This window comes from Aquila chrysaetos, chromosome 2, assembly GCF_900496995.4.
Source record: "Aquila chrysaetos chrysaetos chromosome 2, bAquChr1.4, whole genome shotgun sequence".
Classification (NCBI taxonomy): domain Eukaryota; kingdom Metazoa; phylum Chordata; class Aves; order Accipitriformes; family Accipitridae; genus Aquila; species Aquila chrysaetos.
The window spans coordinates 24,523,405-24,541,523 of NC_044005.1; the positions used below are offsets into that span (position 1 = coordinate 24,523,405).

Sequence of the window (18,119 nt, forward strand, 5' to 3'; positions counted from 1 at the left end):
TCCAAGTAACGACCATATTCAATGACTTTAAGTTGTAAAATATGCACCCAGAGTATATTTGGATATCCACATTTAATACTACTGATTTAAACAGTGCCAGAAATTCCCATCACTGTACAATATACAATTAACAGGAATGCATCTTCAAGCCCTCAACAAGGAGAGGCATAGTATGCTGGTGTCAATGTTTATGAAGGTATATTAGGTGTACTTCATGGATTCAAATCTGGTGCAGAGAGGCAGAACTAAAATGTATCATATAGAAAGCCAATACATTTGCTAGCCATCCATACTATAAAATTGGCAATAGCTTTGTTAACTGTCTCAATAGAAAAATCAAGGAAGAAACAACAGAGAGTAGAAGGCTGTCTCGTATAAAAACAGAGCCTCTTTGAAACAGCACTGAGGTATACTAAAGGGGCAAGAGACAATTTTGTTACTGTTATTACCTTAAAAATCTACCTGGTGGGCAGAGGACTTCAGGGCTGTTACCCTGACTGACTTCACTACATTCTCATTAGCAAATCTCAGCAATAAGAAAGAAACCTCTCCTCTTGTACTTGAGGGCCACCTCAGATTCCTCTCCTGGATTTACTCCTGCCTCCTGGTATCAACAGACCTTTTCCTTAAAATCCCCCATGTCTTCTAATTTCTCACAGAGGCCTTTCCCGATTCCTGCTTTACCTTACATGTCAAGGTTTACTCATACCAAAATACTCATCACAAGTTCCTTATATCTTCAATACCTGTCTCTTTTTTGACTTTTTTTTCCTAACACCATTCCCCTTAATCCTCAGACTACAACACTGCTATTAGGAAAGGAAAACAAACAATCCTGTTGCTGAAGAGGTCATTAAAAAAATTGGACCGTGCTTTGACTACTTGAAGTTTAGCACTGTAACAGTAAGCACCCTGTTTTTTCTCTCATTATAATGGTAAATTTTAGACTCTGCTAAATATATGCTGGATAGCAACAGTCTTGTACATTCACAGTGCTATGCTTTGGATGGACTTCCCTTCAAGATATCAATAATCTTTTTTTCATTAGAACATGGGGTAAGTGGATTGCAGCTCCCAGCAGATGCATGAACTCAGATACCATTTGAAAACAATCAACCTTTCTTCTCTTATGCTACCCAAAAAATAAGGGAGTTTTCAGTGAACAGAGATTTATTTCAGGTAAAACCATTGCTGGCACAGCTTTACCACTTCTTTGACATATGAAGTAAGTGAACTCCCAACACTGTTTTAGTGAATCTTTTGCTGGTAACCATATAATTATCTTTATCTCCATAGCAATTAGCAAAGAACAAGATTAATTTTTGCTCAAAGAGTCAAAGAATGTCTGCTGACCAGGTAACCTGGCTACTGACTCCACATGGTTTTGCAAGGTGCTGCCTTATAATCAACCTCCTGGACAACCTCTCATACAGCTTTTCAATCGCCATCAATACGTCAATCTTCTTTTGCACACTGCAGCCACTCTGAGAAGAGTCCACCTTGGTGAAGGCATAATGTGAGCAGGTAAGATGGAAAAGGTGTGCCTTGTCTAATGGAACAGATCTCCACCAACACAGAAGAGGAAGGGATTAAGAGGTATTCAACACAGTAAAAGCTGCGTACCTTCAAGCCCTGCAGGCTTAACGAGGCAGAGATAAAAACTTACAAGTGGGGAAAGGAATGGTGGGAAGTTTAGCTAATCTCCCCTACAGAAGGAGAAAATGTTTCCGATCTCTCTTTTCAAGAAAAGGAGATAGCCCCTTTCGCCATTCCCTTTCCCCATTCCCTTTCCCCAGGCTTGAAGGAAAAACCCTATTTAAAGGGCTAGTGATAACCCATGGATAAGAGGGCAAACTGGAAAAAGTTAAGATTCTGGAAGCGGAGGACTGCAAACCGCCAGTGGCCTTCAGTCTGCTGGAGAGAGGAGGGAAACGAGCAAACTGGTGCCCTCCCCATCCCAAGCAGATTGCCAGCCCCTCCCACAGTCAAGAGAACACAGCTCTTCCAAAAGGAGTATAACACTTTGTTGCAACTGAGAAAGGCAAAAATTTGTCTAAAAAAAAAAAAATCATGGGCCTGACTGAAGGCCTGCTGCAGCTCTCTTCAGTCCCACCTTAAGCAGAGCTCCCTGTGACTCTTTAACATGAGTTCTGCAGAAGCACAACTTTATGCCAGATTTTGATACTCTTATTTGGACTGAGTAGGAGCTTGTCATGAAAATGGTTCGGTTCCAATTACCAGGATAAAACGCAATATAACAATATGTTGAAGACAAACTGCACGCACAGACTTCAAGATGTAGGTTATTCATGATATTTTATACCTCCAGGGCACCAGACACTACCAAAAAAGCAACAGTTAGTTTATGCTTTCCTGGCAGAAGAAAAAAAGTGAAGCAAAACCCAAAGAAAATCCTACAGCAAAGAACAGGGACCACAGACACAAGGGGCAAATCCGGAATTTATTTTCAAGATCTCTTCAATTTCAGTTTCCTACACTACAACACCTCATTAAAAGCAGCTTTTACCAAGACCTACCTTCCTTCTAAATCTGAAAGACAAGCTTTACTGTTAAACTTTAACACTTCATGATGGACGTGACCTTTCATTCCTTTCCCCATACATTCAGCTAGTAGATTTTCTTTCCACATTACCAAACACAGGTATTAACTAGGCCAGTAAGTATGTGACAAAGAAAGATTTACCTTTGAGTCACTATCTGTAATGTTTATTTTGTAGTTAAAGAAAAAAAATCCTAACCATACAGCAAGGAGAAAACTGAATACAGAGCCACACAGAGTATGCACATTACATACTCCAAAAGGGCTCAAGAGAATTTTAATAGACAGTGTGCATTTTTTCTTCTCTGCATTGGTATTCACTGGGCTGCCCCAAACACTTTCGATGAAAAGGTGACCAATAATTAGTGTTTTTAAAACCTCCAAGTGACATCAAGTGCTGGCACTATATCTTGGAAAAATGAGAACCATTTTATTTATAAATAATGAAGTGAACTCAGCATTCAATCTGTATTTTACTTCTCCCCTTCTTTATTTAAGGCTACTGTGCCAAAAAGGATTTTTAAAGTTCCTCAAGAATTTATCTTTTGCTGATTTGTCCCATAAAATCGCTGCCCTCAAATGCCACATTACCGTTTCCTCACTTACTTATCTCCTTCTGGAGATAAACTTCTGCCATGATGTCTCTAGGACTTCAGGCAAATAATTATGATCGCATAATGGAATGGTTGTAGATAAATTATAAGAACAAAAAAAAGCAAAGTACTAAAAAGAATGTACAAGGCCTCACCTTGACCTCTCTATTCTACACCATGTCCTTCCACAGGCTCCTGGCAAAAATTTCTTGTTATATGCACTGTTACCAAAACATTTTGAACATTATTAAATGATATAGGGGCTAATCTACAGTCTGGATCAGGAGATCTGCAATCTACTGCTTGCCCTTAAGCATTACTTCACTTTGGGCAACTTTTTCTTTTACCTTTCTGTGAAACGGATTTTTCATCTGTGACGGCAGGGTGATAGCCACCTATCTTTCCAAGCTCTACAAGCCCTGTAAATTCAGATATATTTTACTTAAACATTGATGATATCTTGACAATCCCAACCCTTTCAGCCCTGAGAACAACTACAGTCCAAGAGAAGCAGGTCCTAAGGTTTTCTCACCTTCTACTTTCACCTCCTCCAAAACCCATTCCTTTCCTCTAAAGGGACCTCGGGAACATTTCTGAGGTCTGACATTTTTGCAGGTATGTTTTTTCTTTTGTTTCCCTCCACCCATGCAGAACTAGAGCCTGTCTGCATGCAGATTGTCAGGCCTTTGTTTTCTCTGTGCTGTGCCTTTACATTTTGAAGGCATCTGTCTTTCTGTAGCAGACCAGGTGCAAAGAAAGTCAAATGGGGGTGGCAGTGATTTTGTAAGATGAGCAGTTGGAGTGTGCTGGAGAGGACACATACGCGAACAGACACATGCACTGTGTGCTCTGAAAAGGGCTTTACCTTTGGGCCTTCTTTTTCTTAATCTAAAATTCAAATAATCCAGACTGAAAGTATATAGCTGTTCCTTGTGTGCAGAAAGCCATTTCATTTCAAAACCCAAAAGAGAGAACCCCAGGCAACAGGACAAATCCTACTCTCGGCTGCATCGATATGAATCGATAGCTATTCTGTTGAAGAAACTTGATTCCTACTGATGCAAGTGGAAGCAGAGTTTATCCCAGTATCTTCATGTTGTTTTGTTTCTTTTTCTGAAACTAAGTGTAAAAGGGAAAAAAAAGGCATTTATAAAACATAACTGAAATCCGACTAGAATCCCAGGATAACTGTGTTTTTTCACACTCATTTTACTTCATCATTTTTTAATAGTCACTACTGTGCAGACTGCCTCCTCCTCCCACCCTGGCTAGTTCCAACATGACTAGGCATCAGCCCAAACCTGGTGGACAATATTCCTAGTTACTGCTTCCTGAAGATCACTGCTGATTTTGCTGCTCTCATTTGAAAGTGATACAACCTCTTTCAGTAATACAACAAGCCATTTTTCACTGTAGGAAGGTTTTGTAAACTACTACTTTTTTCCCATAGATGCCACATGCATACACTTCAACTCTGCTACCCTCTAAACTGAGGAAAATTGCTTTGTTTTCTCATAACGCCAAGCACTGCTCTTCCTGGAATGGCTTCCTTCTACTTAGGCTCCTCAGACTTGCAGTCTATGTTTTTAAAAAGAGATAGAACTTTTATTTCTCCCTCTTTGGAATTTTTTCCACTTTATTCTTTAAGTCTTTCTTTGCTTGATTTCCTTTGGGGATTTTGTTTGCTTACTTGTTTGCTTGTCTGGTTGTTTTTTATTTTTGCTTTGCCTCAAACTTCATTCTGGATGTTAGTCCAGCTGTCAGATCGCTTGCTTTCTGTGATTTGGGGGACTTTGCACAACAGTGCTAAAAGTACAGAGGTATCCAGCAAAACTGAAGGTATAGATGTATATTCCACAGAGGACATTCACTGTTTACTGCAACATCAAATCACTTCATGTGAACTTTCACTGTAAACAGAAACTCAAAGTCCTTTACTAATCAGAAATGTAGTAAAAACCATCATTGTGCTTAGAAGACCCTTCTGAGCTGCAACTAGAACTAAATGCATGGCTGGACAGTCCTTTCCAGTATATGGATACCAATGGATTTAAGAAGGGGAAATGTTAGAACCTGTATTCAACAGAGTATAAGGCAGTTACTTCTACTCTACTCTGTCTGGTCATATTTAATGCCATTTTAAATACCACCAGGAGGTAAGTCTGAAATCAGAATTCAATATGTACAAAACTCTAGAGTTGGGTAAAGGGACAGCTTACTGGATGAAGTCTTTTTTTTCATCCAAATAATGATGGCAGGGAAGGCATGCTCAAGAACCAGTACAGCCACCCTGGCAAATATAATAAACAAAAGCAGCAAATGTAGTTAAAGAAATGACAGGCACTGAAGCTCACTTGACTCAGAAGCTTTTAATCAGGGTTTCAACACTTTGCAGTTATCTTGAAACATGAGAAAAATGTTATTAAGGTGAAAGGAAGTATATAGGCCAGCTAATCTTGGTCGATTTTTGAGAGCTATTATACGGAGCAGTAGGGCGTTTTTTGTTATATACTGCTTGTTACTGCTTCTTTAAGGTGCTGAACCAGATCTACTAAATGCCAGTTACAAACCTATTTATCAGAGAGAATGATACACACACAGGACAACATAAATAGAAAATATTACCGTTTGGGGCCATGGTTTTTAAAAGAAGCAATTCTCACAGATACATAATTTATAAGGCTAAAAAGGACAATTGTTATAATCTAGTCTCCTCTAAAATTTTATATGAGGCCATATATCTTGTCTGAATTGATTCTTTGTTGAACTATAGGATATATTTTAGAACAACACTTATTTGCAATTTGAACATTTACAGCTGAGGAAAGAAGCCTCGGCATCATTGCAGTTGCTTCTTTGATGAGATTGGCCCAGTGTTGAACATGGTCAAAAAGGCAAGTGGAATGTCAAGAATTATAATGAAAAGGAACAGTGTACAAAAATAAAATCTCTGTTATAAGTTAATGATGCACCTTTGACTTTAATTCTTGAACACAGTACACAGATCTGTACAGGCTGTCTCAAAAAGAAAAAGAGGAAATATAAAAGGTTCAAAAAGGTACCCCACTTGAAATTGTATATATAAAACCATAAAAAATAGACATGATTCAGCACTATTTTTTTTAATAACTCAAGAAATACAAATATGTAAAAAAATCATCTGGTAATAAAGTTTAAGCAAAGAAAGTACCTTTTGAGACAGTACATGACTGAATTGTGCAAGTCACTGTCACAGGGTATTTCGGATGCTTAAGATACATTCAAAAATAGACAAATTCATGGGAGGAAAGTCAATCAAGAGCCACTGAATACAACAATGTGAATATAACCTTCTGCTCAGCAGTTCCTTAAAAGCAGATCACTACCGTTTCTTTTAACATTTACTTCCTATATTGAAAAAACATCTAGCACCATACTTCTATAAATGACTTGCAAGACTGTGATCAAGTCAAAATTTTCTTGAAGGTTCTTACCAATTCTTATTCATATTATAAAGTGAAACACTGAAATTGGCAAAGATTAATGAGAATCTGATCTTTTTCATTGAAGCTTTAGAAAGGGTAGTTTAGACAAACATCTGCCACAGCCAGGCTGCTGTATTTAGTCCTGCCTCAGAGCAAGAAAATGCTAGAGCAGATGACTTAAGGTTCCAGCTTCATCTTTCTGTGACTGCAAACTCTCCCCCCAGCTTTACAGAGCATAAGGGAAAACTACTCAGCTCTCTAAGTTTCTCACATGAAAGCAGGTTTTCCAATCTTTCATTTAATCTTCCTTGTGGCCTTGAAACTCCTTCAGTTTACTAATACCTGACACCAGAAATTTTTACCTTTAGTTTACAGAAATTATACAACCACTTTGGTTTTTATGTTCAAAGACCACATCATATCTTTTGGCCACAATCTTACCATGAGGGCTCATGTTTGAGGATTATTCACCATGACCAACAGTCTTATTCAGGAGTGCTCTCTGGGAGTGTCCCTTGCATTGAAAGATGAGCTCTACTCTTTGTTTTGAGACACATTACATTATTTAGCTCAAGTGAAATGTATACCAATTTCCTTGTTAAGACTTACCAAGCTTTCCAAACTGCCCTTCATTTTTTGCCAGTTGACTGTTTATGTGGGACACAGACTATTAGATAACACTTCTTTAATGGCCCATACTACAAGAAATTGTAGCAGAGCAATACAGTACTACTAAAGTATGGCTTATTCTTTCGTGTTCTTTTTTTTTTTTTTTTTTTTTTTTTTTACCAAACACCCTTGCAATATCACAGAAATATTGAGTTACCAGTGGGATGCGAAACTGTAGTTCTCTTGCTTTACTTTTACCTTAGCTCCTTCTCTCCCTTTGCCTTTCCCTCTTTCAATCTTTGCCTTTTGTCTAATAAAAGTTTCTTTTACAAACAAAACTATCCTGAAGACAAGTCAAAAAAACGGACAAGCAGCTCAATTCTGTGACAACTCTACCAGGGTCAGGAGTGATTAAATACTACACACACAAGATATTTTGGGCAAAGAGGAGCATGTATGAGATACAGAAGCTGCTTGGGTTTTTTCAGCCCAGATACCCTGCACCTGCTAAGAGCTTTATGTATCCCTGCAGATTTTTAGGTAACATTAATACACAATATCAACAGAATTACACTTAGGAATTAATTTGGCACCAGAAGTTTCCATATTTCATGTAAGGTGATACCCTCAGTACAGTTTGAGACCTTCCAAATTTTAACTCACTCACAGAGGTAATTGAGTCTACTTAGAAGACATAGTTGAAAGACAGAAAAGATTTCTTTTCTGCTTTTACTGCTTCTGTGCTGTACCTTGAACAAGTCACGTCTGTTTCTCTCCCTCCATTTTGTCTTTTTATACTATGAAGTCACAGGCTTATCGAACAGTATATTTGTGTATTATCTGCCACAGTGGAGCCCTAGTATCCACTGGGGCCTCCAGATGTTGTTGCAGTACAAATAATTAATATCAAGCAGAGAGTATCCTGATCTACAGTATCATCATTACTGTGACCAGGCTTGTACTAAGCTCACCCTAAGCCCATTTCCTCAAAATCGGGGAACACTGTGGCACATCTAGTTGCTCTTACTTGAATCTGACACTTGCTGTGCAAAGCCTAGTAATCAGTGATATTCAGTGGTCTTAAAAGGGAGGCTTGCTTCTGTGCTATTCAGCGCCTAGGACTGTGTGCCCAATTAAATCTTTTCTCCCCATGACCTAGGAAAGCACTAGCACACTGCCAGTCAATTACCAGGCAGTAAAACATTACAAGAAATACATGCAGGTGTGTTTAGGCCACAGAATTTGTGAAAAACAATTGTTGTTACACAGCTGGTGAAGCTCCAGCCATGAGGCTGTTAATCCCTCTCATGTGGGGATATCATAATGCAAGTAAAGAAACAGAAATTAGCAGCACACTGAAAAGGGGCATTTCCTAGGGAAACAGAATGCAAAATGAATTAAGAAAGCGATACCTGTCCATTGGTTCACTAGCAAATACATTATTCAGATGGCTAATTTGTTGCCCCAACTTACAATGCGCATCATGAAAACCTGTCCTATCTGATGGTGTGAACTCCAACTATAATTAGGATTAAACATTCTGACAATACCTTTTAAAAATATTAATAGTATATCCTGGAAAGTTTTGTGAAATTATATCTTTTAGATATGATTCTGGACTAGGGCAGAAACAGGAACCATTCTGAATGTTGACGTCAACTTCTGTTTTTCTAAAGGACTGAGCCAATGCATAATGTTTACTGCATTTTAAACTCAAAGCATGTCTAAGCTGCTGCACTCCTGCATTACAGAAGTTGGCTGATTAAAGGCAGACCTTCACATTTCTGTTTCTAAGTGCTGCCATGTAACTCACTCTTCAGACAAAAATGTGGCCAGCTACTAAAATGTCACATCCACTCAATAAAGAAATAACTGCAGTAGCAAGTCAGATTTTAGTAGGGCACAAGAACAACCAACTTGCTCAAAAGCAGAGATCTTCCAGGAGAAAATATCTCTATCCATCTCATGATGTCTCCCTTGAAGTTTTAATCCACTGGGTAACATTGCCAACAATTTACGCTTACAGAAGCTAAAGTGGCAGTTACGCAAAATACAACATCAAAGATCTGATACTTACAGGCAGCGTGGAATAAACTACATACCTTAACTACTAGGCTTCCTTATCAAGAGCATTGGTACAATTGTGAGATGTCTGTGGACTGAAAGCACAGCATATATCACTCTGTAATAGCAATCAGGGCTGTCTGTCTCAACCCATAACCCGCAGAAAAGTGAGCACTTGTCAAGAAGACGGCACTAAAAAAGGACACTGCTGTCTGGCAGGAAAGGTGATCACAAATACCAACTTGCCACCATCCAATTAACCCAAGCGCAGTAGATAGAGAAGTGCAAGGGCTGAAGAGGTTTTGGACAAAATTAAACCATTTAAACTTGGTTTTGCCTAGAGTATATTTGTTAACTCTCTTCTACCCTTACTCATAAACAGTATTGTAAGATTTCAGAGTATTCAAAAAATACATGCTCAAAGGTATTATATGACTAAGTACTATATATATTTTCCTTCTTCAGTGTGTGTTTTTTAGGGAATTCTAATAGAATTTCATGCATCCAGGCTTTATGTTATATGTTCCTATTGAAATCTACAAAACAGATTTCACGAACTGTATGTAATATCAATAGCATATTGTAAACAAAGTACTTAGTCTTCTTTACCAGACAAGCAAGAGGTCTGAGCTAAGGTTCAACAGGCCTCTCCAATCGGACAAGATAATGAGGAAAATATGAGTATCTGTAAACACAAAGAGTGCCTGGATTCAAAACAGCTTATTTCTAGCTTTTCAGAGCTTGCTTTTTTTAAACGGCAGAATTTTTTTTTAAAGCAAGTGTAATGTGGCTTTTGAGATGTGGTTGGACTCCAGCAGAAGGCTTTTCCAATCCTGAATCAAAGAGGTTTCCTAAGATTTTGAATGGGAGTAGAAAATACAGATTACAATATACATGAACATGAACAGTATGTGAACATTGCAGTACAGGAAACATATTTCTAATGAAAATACCCTAATTACCCAAAATAATTTACTTCTCTGCAGATTTTAATAACTTTCTATGACAGAGCACTACTTGGTAAGGAACAGTGGAATATTAGACAGTGATGGAAAAAGAGAAGAGAAGCACATAGTGCTTTTGAACACACAGCTTACAAAGGAGTCCACCAGTACCATTTGCATGTTGGAAAGCAGAGACAAAGAGAAATGACCTGCCAAAATTTTGCAGGAACCAGGAGAAGTTACAAGAACAGAGCAAATAATTAAAAAGTCCTTGAATTCTTAGGTCAGTACCTTGTCATTTATATTACCTCGACTTTGCTGCCAAAGAACATTTCAAACCTTCATGTTTTACATATGCGTAGGATGTACTCACCACTAAATAAATTCACATAGAATCCTTCCATTTTTCTTGACAGCCTTTATATCTAGCTCAGTGCATGTTTTTCCATGATCCGCTGTTGAGGGATCTCTGTCTAATATTTTGTGGTGTCCATTTCTAGGCCCTTCAACCTTAGCACCTCTACCCCTAGAGTGGCACTGGCCCCCTCCAATCCCAACGGCATTTTTATGCTCATCTTCACCAAAGTCAAAAGGCTGCATCTGATCCTTGTTGGAAACAGCACCTTACACCAAGGCTGAATTTTCCTCCAGAGAAAAGATGAGAATTTCACTGAATCAAAATGAGCTGCTAGAAAAAAGTTACGACTTGGCTATTTGCATATTTGTTTTGTGTTGTGGAATTTGCTTACTGTAAAGCTGCTTGGCAAAGTGGTACCAGCCAGAGACCCTTGCCAAGTCTGTATTATGTTAGTTAGATCAGAACTCCTGATGTCAAATTGAAACTTTATTATTGGGAATGGATGTCATACAGAAAGCTGAAGTACTTCCAGGACTAATTTTTTGGCATAGTAGGTGTGGGAAGGAGTAGAGAGTAAGGAGAAGATTAATGTCACAATTTCAGCTGCTGTACCTCTTTCTGATATCTTTTCCTCTGTACCTTGTAGGAAAAAAAAAAAGAGATGTGAAAGGACAACCAATATATCAAAGGAAACTGCTTTCTTAGGACTGTGCTGAGACCCTAATCCTATTGCAATCCCAGCTGCCCTTAGGCAATGAGGGTCCTCTAGATTCTCTAACACTTTGAAATCAGTGGGAGAGAAACACAAGTGAATTAAGCATGAGGATGCACTCCTTGACTCAGCTTCCCTCTCTGTATGGCCACTCACTCATTCGCATTAGCTTCTATGGGAAGAAGCTATATTTCATCAGGCCTTCAGGAAGAGATAAAGGACCAGCTTTACAGACAACCCTCTATTCGTAAATCGTTGTAGCTACCATTAGGAGCACTGGGGTAAAGGCAGCTCCGGGCATGTGAGGTATGACCCGTACAGAAACAGTCCTAAGATGTCTATTCCTTGGTCAGGGCAGAGTTTTTGTGAGTAATCTGAAATAGTCAATCGAATTTAGAGCCACAGGACTGTTGTGATCAGACTACACTGTTTGTGCTTACATACTGGAAGGAAAAATGTTCTTGCCTTTGTCCAGCACTCTGTGATTTGGCAACACTCAGTAAATATTACCCAAGTACAAGAACAGTGTTCCCCTCCTCATTCATTATTTTGGCAGCATGCTGTTGAAATTAATAAGTCAAACCCTGACATTTGTATTCAGGAGAAAGCACTACAGAGGACCCAGATCTGAAAAAGGATTTAGCTTGATACTATATGTTCAGCACAAAATATCATATTCTTTAGAAATCAAATTTTTAAAAACTGCCATTTTCTTTAGGGAAATAAGAGTAAGATGTGCATTATCTTTTTGCAGTGATATGACTACAACCCCAACTCCCCAGCTTTTCTTCTTCCTACACAATCTACCCACCTGACCAGCTGATTGGGAGAGTCAATTAAATTGTAACAGGTTGATTGTGTGAAATACAAACTGAAGGAGAGATAAGGGTGATGGATGTCTGCGGCCAGCTATTACGGCTGTTGTCTGTGGCTGTTCTTCATGCAGATGGAGGACAGTATTGGCAGCATATGGCATGGGAGTTTGGGCTTGGAAGGCAGATACAGCAGACTACTGATAAAAGAAATTTAAACCAAAGCAGCATGGTGGCTAGCAAGCCAGTCTGACAGATTGAACTGTTGACCACCTTCCTAGTTTCTGCACCTCTACACCTCACCCAGATCTCTAGGATGCCACCTCCATTCCTACTGCTTGCCTTTTACCTCTGCCTGCAAAGAGGGAGCCAAGAAGCCTTAGCTGGAAAGGGGCTAAAGCCAATAGCCATTCTGGCAGATGCATCCAGGCAGCAGTTGGTGAGGCTGGCCTGGGTGAAAGTCTCATGAAACACTATGAATACTGCTTGTTCCTTGAAAACCTTATCACAGCCTGGATAACTAAGTGCTTTAGAAAATGGTCATTTGGGCACTTTGGTTGGTGGGATACAGAGAAGCATAAGGTGATGGAGATCAGTAGCTATCCCTAGAGCGAGACTCTCACTACAGCTTCAATGGTAAGGCACACAGGAGTATGGCATCCTAGGCCTTAGAGAATAACAGGATACCCTGTACATCATAGAGTCACCTGGCCACTGTGGCCACTGAAGCCAAGGTCTTAATCTTTTGCACTAGCTGTGACCTAGGTTCCTGTGGGGCTAAAAGTTTATTGCCATTTCTTTTTCTCCTGAACAGTTTTAGCACTAATCCTGGATAACCTTTCTTCTCACATGGCTCTCCTTGTCCTATCAGTTTGGACTTGTTTCTTCTCCCAGTTGATTCCCTGTTTCATTCCTCTTGGCATCTTTCCTCGTCTTCATTTAAGAAGACCCAAACTACACTGTAACAGGAAGGGGCTTCTCTGAAGTCTGGTAAAATCTCAGAATGATTTCACCAGACACTTCGTGGCATATTTTCTGAATGCTTACATCAAAAAAGGAGAAGCTGGTTTTAGTTGACCCTCTTGATAAGCAAATATTGAATAGATCTTTAAAAATTACCTGCTTTCTCAACCTTAATGATGGGCAGGCCCATCATTATAGTATTGCATGATAGTGTAAAGAGTTAGTAGACACATCCTTTCAACATCTCTGCTACACCTATGCTATGGATAGACTATGGCCTTCAAGAACTTTTTAAAGGGCAACTACCGGCCAGCTCAGTAGAAACTTTAATGCTGCCAGTTTAAAACTAAATGCATCAGAAATCTATATAATAGTGAAAATAAAGCTGTTTACCTCTTAGAACACTGTCTTTCACAAAGAAATGCACCTGAGGACAATACACATCTTCAGGATCCAAAAGATTATTCTGCAAATTGGTATACAATGCTAGTGACACAGCCTTGTCAGGCTACAGTGTAAAGAAAACTATACCAACACAACAAAGCAGACAGCATGTGTATGGATGTGGGAGCACTTCAGAAAAAGAAAATAAGGAATACTGGCATGGATTCCCTGTGTTTGTCACTTTCTTGTGTTCTAGGTTTTCTCATATTACAGCAGGAAAAAGGCGCAAAAAGGAGAAAATACAACAAAATAGGATATGTCTGCTTTTTACAATGTTCCTGTTCATCTCTGTGGAATCTCACAGCTCCTCTGAATAAATAGCTTTATCCTCAAATTGCTTTGTACCTGTTTACAATATTAATAATTGAAGACTCTCCTTCAGAAAATGGATACAGGTTTTTTTGGAACGAGTAATACGAAGAAGTTTATGCTGATCCACCAAACATCAGTCATGCTCTTGTACTAAAGGAGAATGTAGTACCTGACATAAGTGAAAGAAGCTCCAGGAAATTCAAGTAACACCAGCCCGAGTGCAGAGATAACCTATACTATAGCTTTACGGCTGGATAAAAGCAGCAGGTTGTGGTTCTGTATCATGACACCGTGATGGTCTTTTTTCACACTAAAAAACAAGTTAACCTAATTACAGTCTCCCTAAATAGATGGGTACATATGACAGCCTGAATGCACAGCAAATTCCTACATCAGGACTCTGAATTTCAGAAGGGTTTGCATAGCTTCTCACCATCGAGCCTCATACACTGAGAACTGTCCCAGTGCGTGAAAGGAGACCATCAATGAATGGCCAGAATACTTCACGAAGCACAACAGCTAGTTCAACATTTCAGTTTTGTTTTGAAAGAAAAATATGAAGGATTTCAAAGAAAACACATTATACTGGCTTTTAAACTTTTCAGATTTTCAGTAGTAAAATGTAGAATTAAGAAAAAAATTACAGTGGTTTTATTTAATTACACAAATTCTGTTAGAACATTTGAATTTCTAGACATATAAGTCATTCTTCCATTAGGTCTTTATTTTTATCCTCCCTTTTCCTTTGAAGAAAAAAAGGAAGCAGAAAAGATGACAAAAGGATATAAAGCAGAAATGTTCTTACAATTTATAAGCCTAAACTGCAGATATTTATTTTACCTGAAGACACAATTTTCTAAAACAGCAACAAAAGTTAGTTTCAGTGGAAAATGTTCAAATTCTAAAAATATACCCAGTTAAAGAATGGCCTTATTATGTTTGTTTATTTATTTATACCTTTCCCTCACAATGAAATATGTGGGTTTCTCACATTGGAATTACATGCACAGCAACACCACTTTGAACTAGCAACTAATGGGCTCTACTATTATCTTTAAAAGGACATATTATTATAATCTTTTTTAGTTTACAGTATTTACTCGGTGCAGTCCTGGCTGTTGCTAAAGAGGTTGGCCTCCCTTAATCTCCCTGCCAAACTTTGGGCAGCGTTATCTCAAGAAACCAATAAGAAGAATTACTATCACAGGAGATAACATTGCCGTCCTTCTAATAAGGACTCTTCCTGACATTGAAGCATGTGCTACGTGGTGGCAAGGGAAAGTTTGTTGGGTATGTTTTATTCCAGAGTTTGTTCAAATTTGTTGGTAGCGCAAATAAAGGGTGACTGAAAGACAGAGCCTGGCCATACTCTAAATGTGATGTTAATTCTTCATAGATTAAGTTAGCTTAGCAGTTTCATACAGTTGTTTTCTGCCAGAACCCAACATTTTTGTCTGCCATAACTACAACAGTGGTACAGGAAAAAAAAATTGAATATAATTTCTTCAGGCAGTCAGCTGGATCTTATGGTGCTTTTTAAAATGCACTTATCAATTCACTTTTACCATGATGCACTTTCTTCTTTCAAGTGACTGAGTCTTGGATTGTTTGGGGGTTGGTTTTTTTTTTTAATATTGCATGTTAAACACTTAAAGATGCTCCCCTAATGTAGTGGGCTCAGTATCACAGCCAGTGGTTAACAACTCTGCAACCTTCAAGGTGGTATTGGATGCATGCACTTCCCCCAGCCTTCAGGGCTACATTTCTTTCTTTGTGAAACTAGGTAGGTGGTTGCAAGAAGAAAAGGGATCATGAAAGCCTTGCCCTCTTTTCTAGCGAAGACTTCACCAACAGAATGATCTGAAATGGGAAGGAAGCATGAAAAAGGCTTTATTGTTTTTGTGAGAAAGGTTAATAGCAATAGCTGCATTTAAGAAAGAAAAGAAAAAACTGATGAGGGAAACCAAAAAACGAGCAGCTGTCTCGATCTGGATCAAAGCGATAGAGGGGGAGCTGTGCCAAGTGTCTCCAGTGAAGCGCCAAGTGTCTCCCCATTTTTCTGGATAACTTTATAGACATTCAAGGTACAATACTTAATTAGTCTCTCTCTCTCTCTCTCTCTCTCTCTCTCTCTCTCTCTCTCTCTTTTTAAAATAAAACATCCAACTGCATGCAACAAACAGCAATGAAAACTCCCTACATGCCATCCTCTCTAGCCAATGAACCTTCTGGGAGGACTTAAAGGAAAAGGAGTGGGATTCAAATCCTACAACCCATTCTCTTTTCAGGCTTTCAGGACAGATGGCCAATAAGGAGCTCTAAATTATTCTCGGTGCATACTAAAAACAGACTGGTTTTTGATGATTTGCAATTTTCCAACCATTATCAATTGGGCTGAGACTCTAACTCATTTGCTGGAGAGTACCAAACAGCTACAAAAGAACTGTGATCTTTTATTACCTGTGTGGATTCAGTTCAACTGCTAACTAGAAAGGAACGGCATTGTTTAATTCTGGCACCATTCCTTTGACTTCAGTGATGTTTATCTAGAAATACATTTGGCTTGAAAACTGTTGCTTTAAATTGATCCTCTGCATCTTCTTAACCCTGTTAGAAGTTGAGGATTGGGTATACTGCATTATTTTCTGAGATCTACCTGTGGTTTGTTTGCAAAACCCACTTTTTCTATCATTGTATTGACACACAAATGGACTTGCACTTAACCCTGCCACATTTGCTAACTGAACACAAATCAAAGATTTCCACTCTTCATAGTTAAAAAGATGAACTATATTCTGTCCAAATCAAACAGCCCTAGTATATCCAGATCAGTCACTTTCCACAAACAATGTAAGCCACAATACCAGGTCCTGACCACTAACATCTCGGAACATCTCCCTCTTTTGACTATGGGTTTATGTATACTTTTCTTACTGTGACAACCAATTTTGAGAAAAACATTCTGCAGTTCCATTTCTCTATGTCACTTATAGCAGAGCATAGTGCTTTTTGTCTTGTATACTAGGGTTGGAACAACGATCTGTATTGCTCCTTTCCAAAGAGCCTCTCATAAAGCTATGAAAAGGAAAAATGGGGGAAGTAAAGGAGAAGGCAGACCCACAAAAGCATCAACACCATGTACCAAAATACTACTGCTAGCACAGATCACGGCCTCTATTGGGTGTTTGAGATAGCTGAAAAAGAGAACAGATGCAATGACTCATATGTTACTAAAGGTACAGTGCCTGTGATCAGAGCCAAATGTCCTGGATTGTTAAATCAGCAACTTTCCTGAGTGCTGAATTAAATATGTTTTAAATGCTATTTCATAGTTACAGTTGGTTACATTTGGGCATGCTGACCTTAATGTCACATTAAATATTTTCTTTTTAATTAAGATAATAGCTAAGCTCTGAGGATGAGTATTGTTTTTCACTTCATTAGTTTTACTGTTAAATGGAAAATAATATATAAAAACAGATTAGAAAAGCAGCATGGCAGAAGGGACCTTTCAGTCAGCTTGAACCATCACCACAATACTCACGGGTCCAGACCCATCAGTTTTTAATGCTAGGCAGGCTGTGTGTGCAGGAGCCCCAGTCTCAGAAATTGCTCCACACCCACAGTTCCAAACACAGCTCATAGGATTGACCAGCATGCACCCAGTCTTACAGTCACGCTACCTGGTCTCCACACAATACAGGTTAAACTTCTGCATAAACACAGGTAAACCCTTTTTTAGCAGCAGAAGGGCAGTTCTGCAAGCTCCCTTTCTGTTGGCTGCTGGAGTGTTAACACTGAATATTCCTCCAGCACAATAAAGGGAAAAGTTACGTATGCCAACAGTTACTTAGGCAGCACAGACAATGATCAACATCACTTACCAAAATTTAACCAGATTGCAACATGATGCAACATTGCTATCAGGTAACATAATCCTACAGTTTCAAGGGAATGACTTAGATTTGAATTAGAAACTAGAATTAGTAGAGCTATACAGAGACTTTTGTAATAGGAAAGTCTCAAAAACCCTAAAATACTACAACCTGGGAAAGCTTAAAAGGGGAAAGAAAATAAGAGTACAAAGTAACATACGAAACTAAGAAGGTAAGTCAAGCACTTTGATTCATCTTTCCTAATTAACAAACAACTAATGAAACTAAGATATCAATTTACTTTCTTTTTTAACACAATGCTCAATCATAATCTTGGCACATACTTGCTGCAAAATATTGAGACCAATGCATTAGGAGTTAACATTCATACAGATAACAAAAGTTTCTA

General features: G+C 38.7%; 1 protein-coding gene across 48 annotated transcripts in view; it reads right to left on the minus strand.

The window, feature by feature from the left end:
* Positions 1-18,119, minus strand: part of NRXN3 (neurexin 3) — a 1,038,943-nt gene that overhangs the window by 143,599 nt on the left and 877,225 nt on the right. The window lies entirely within an intron of this gene.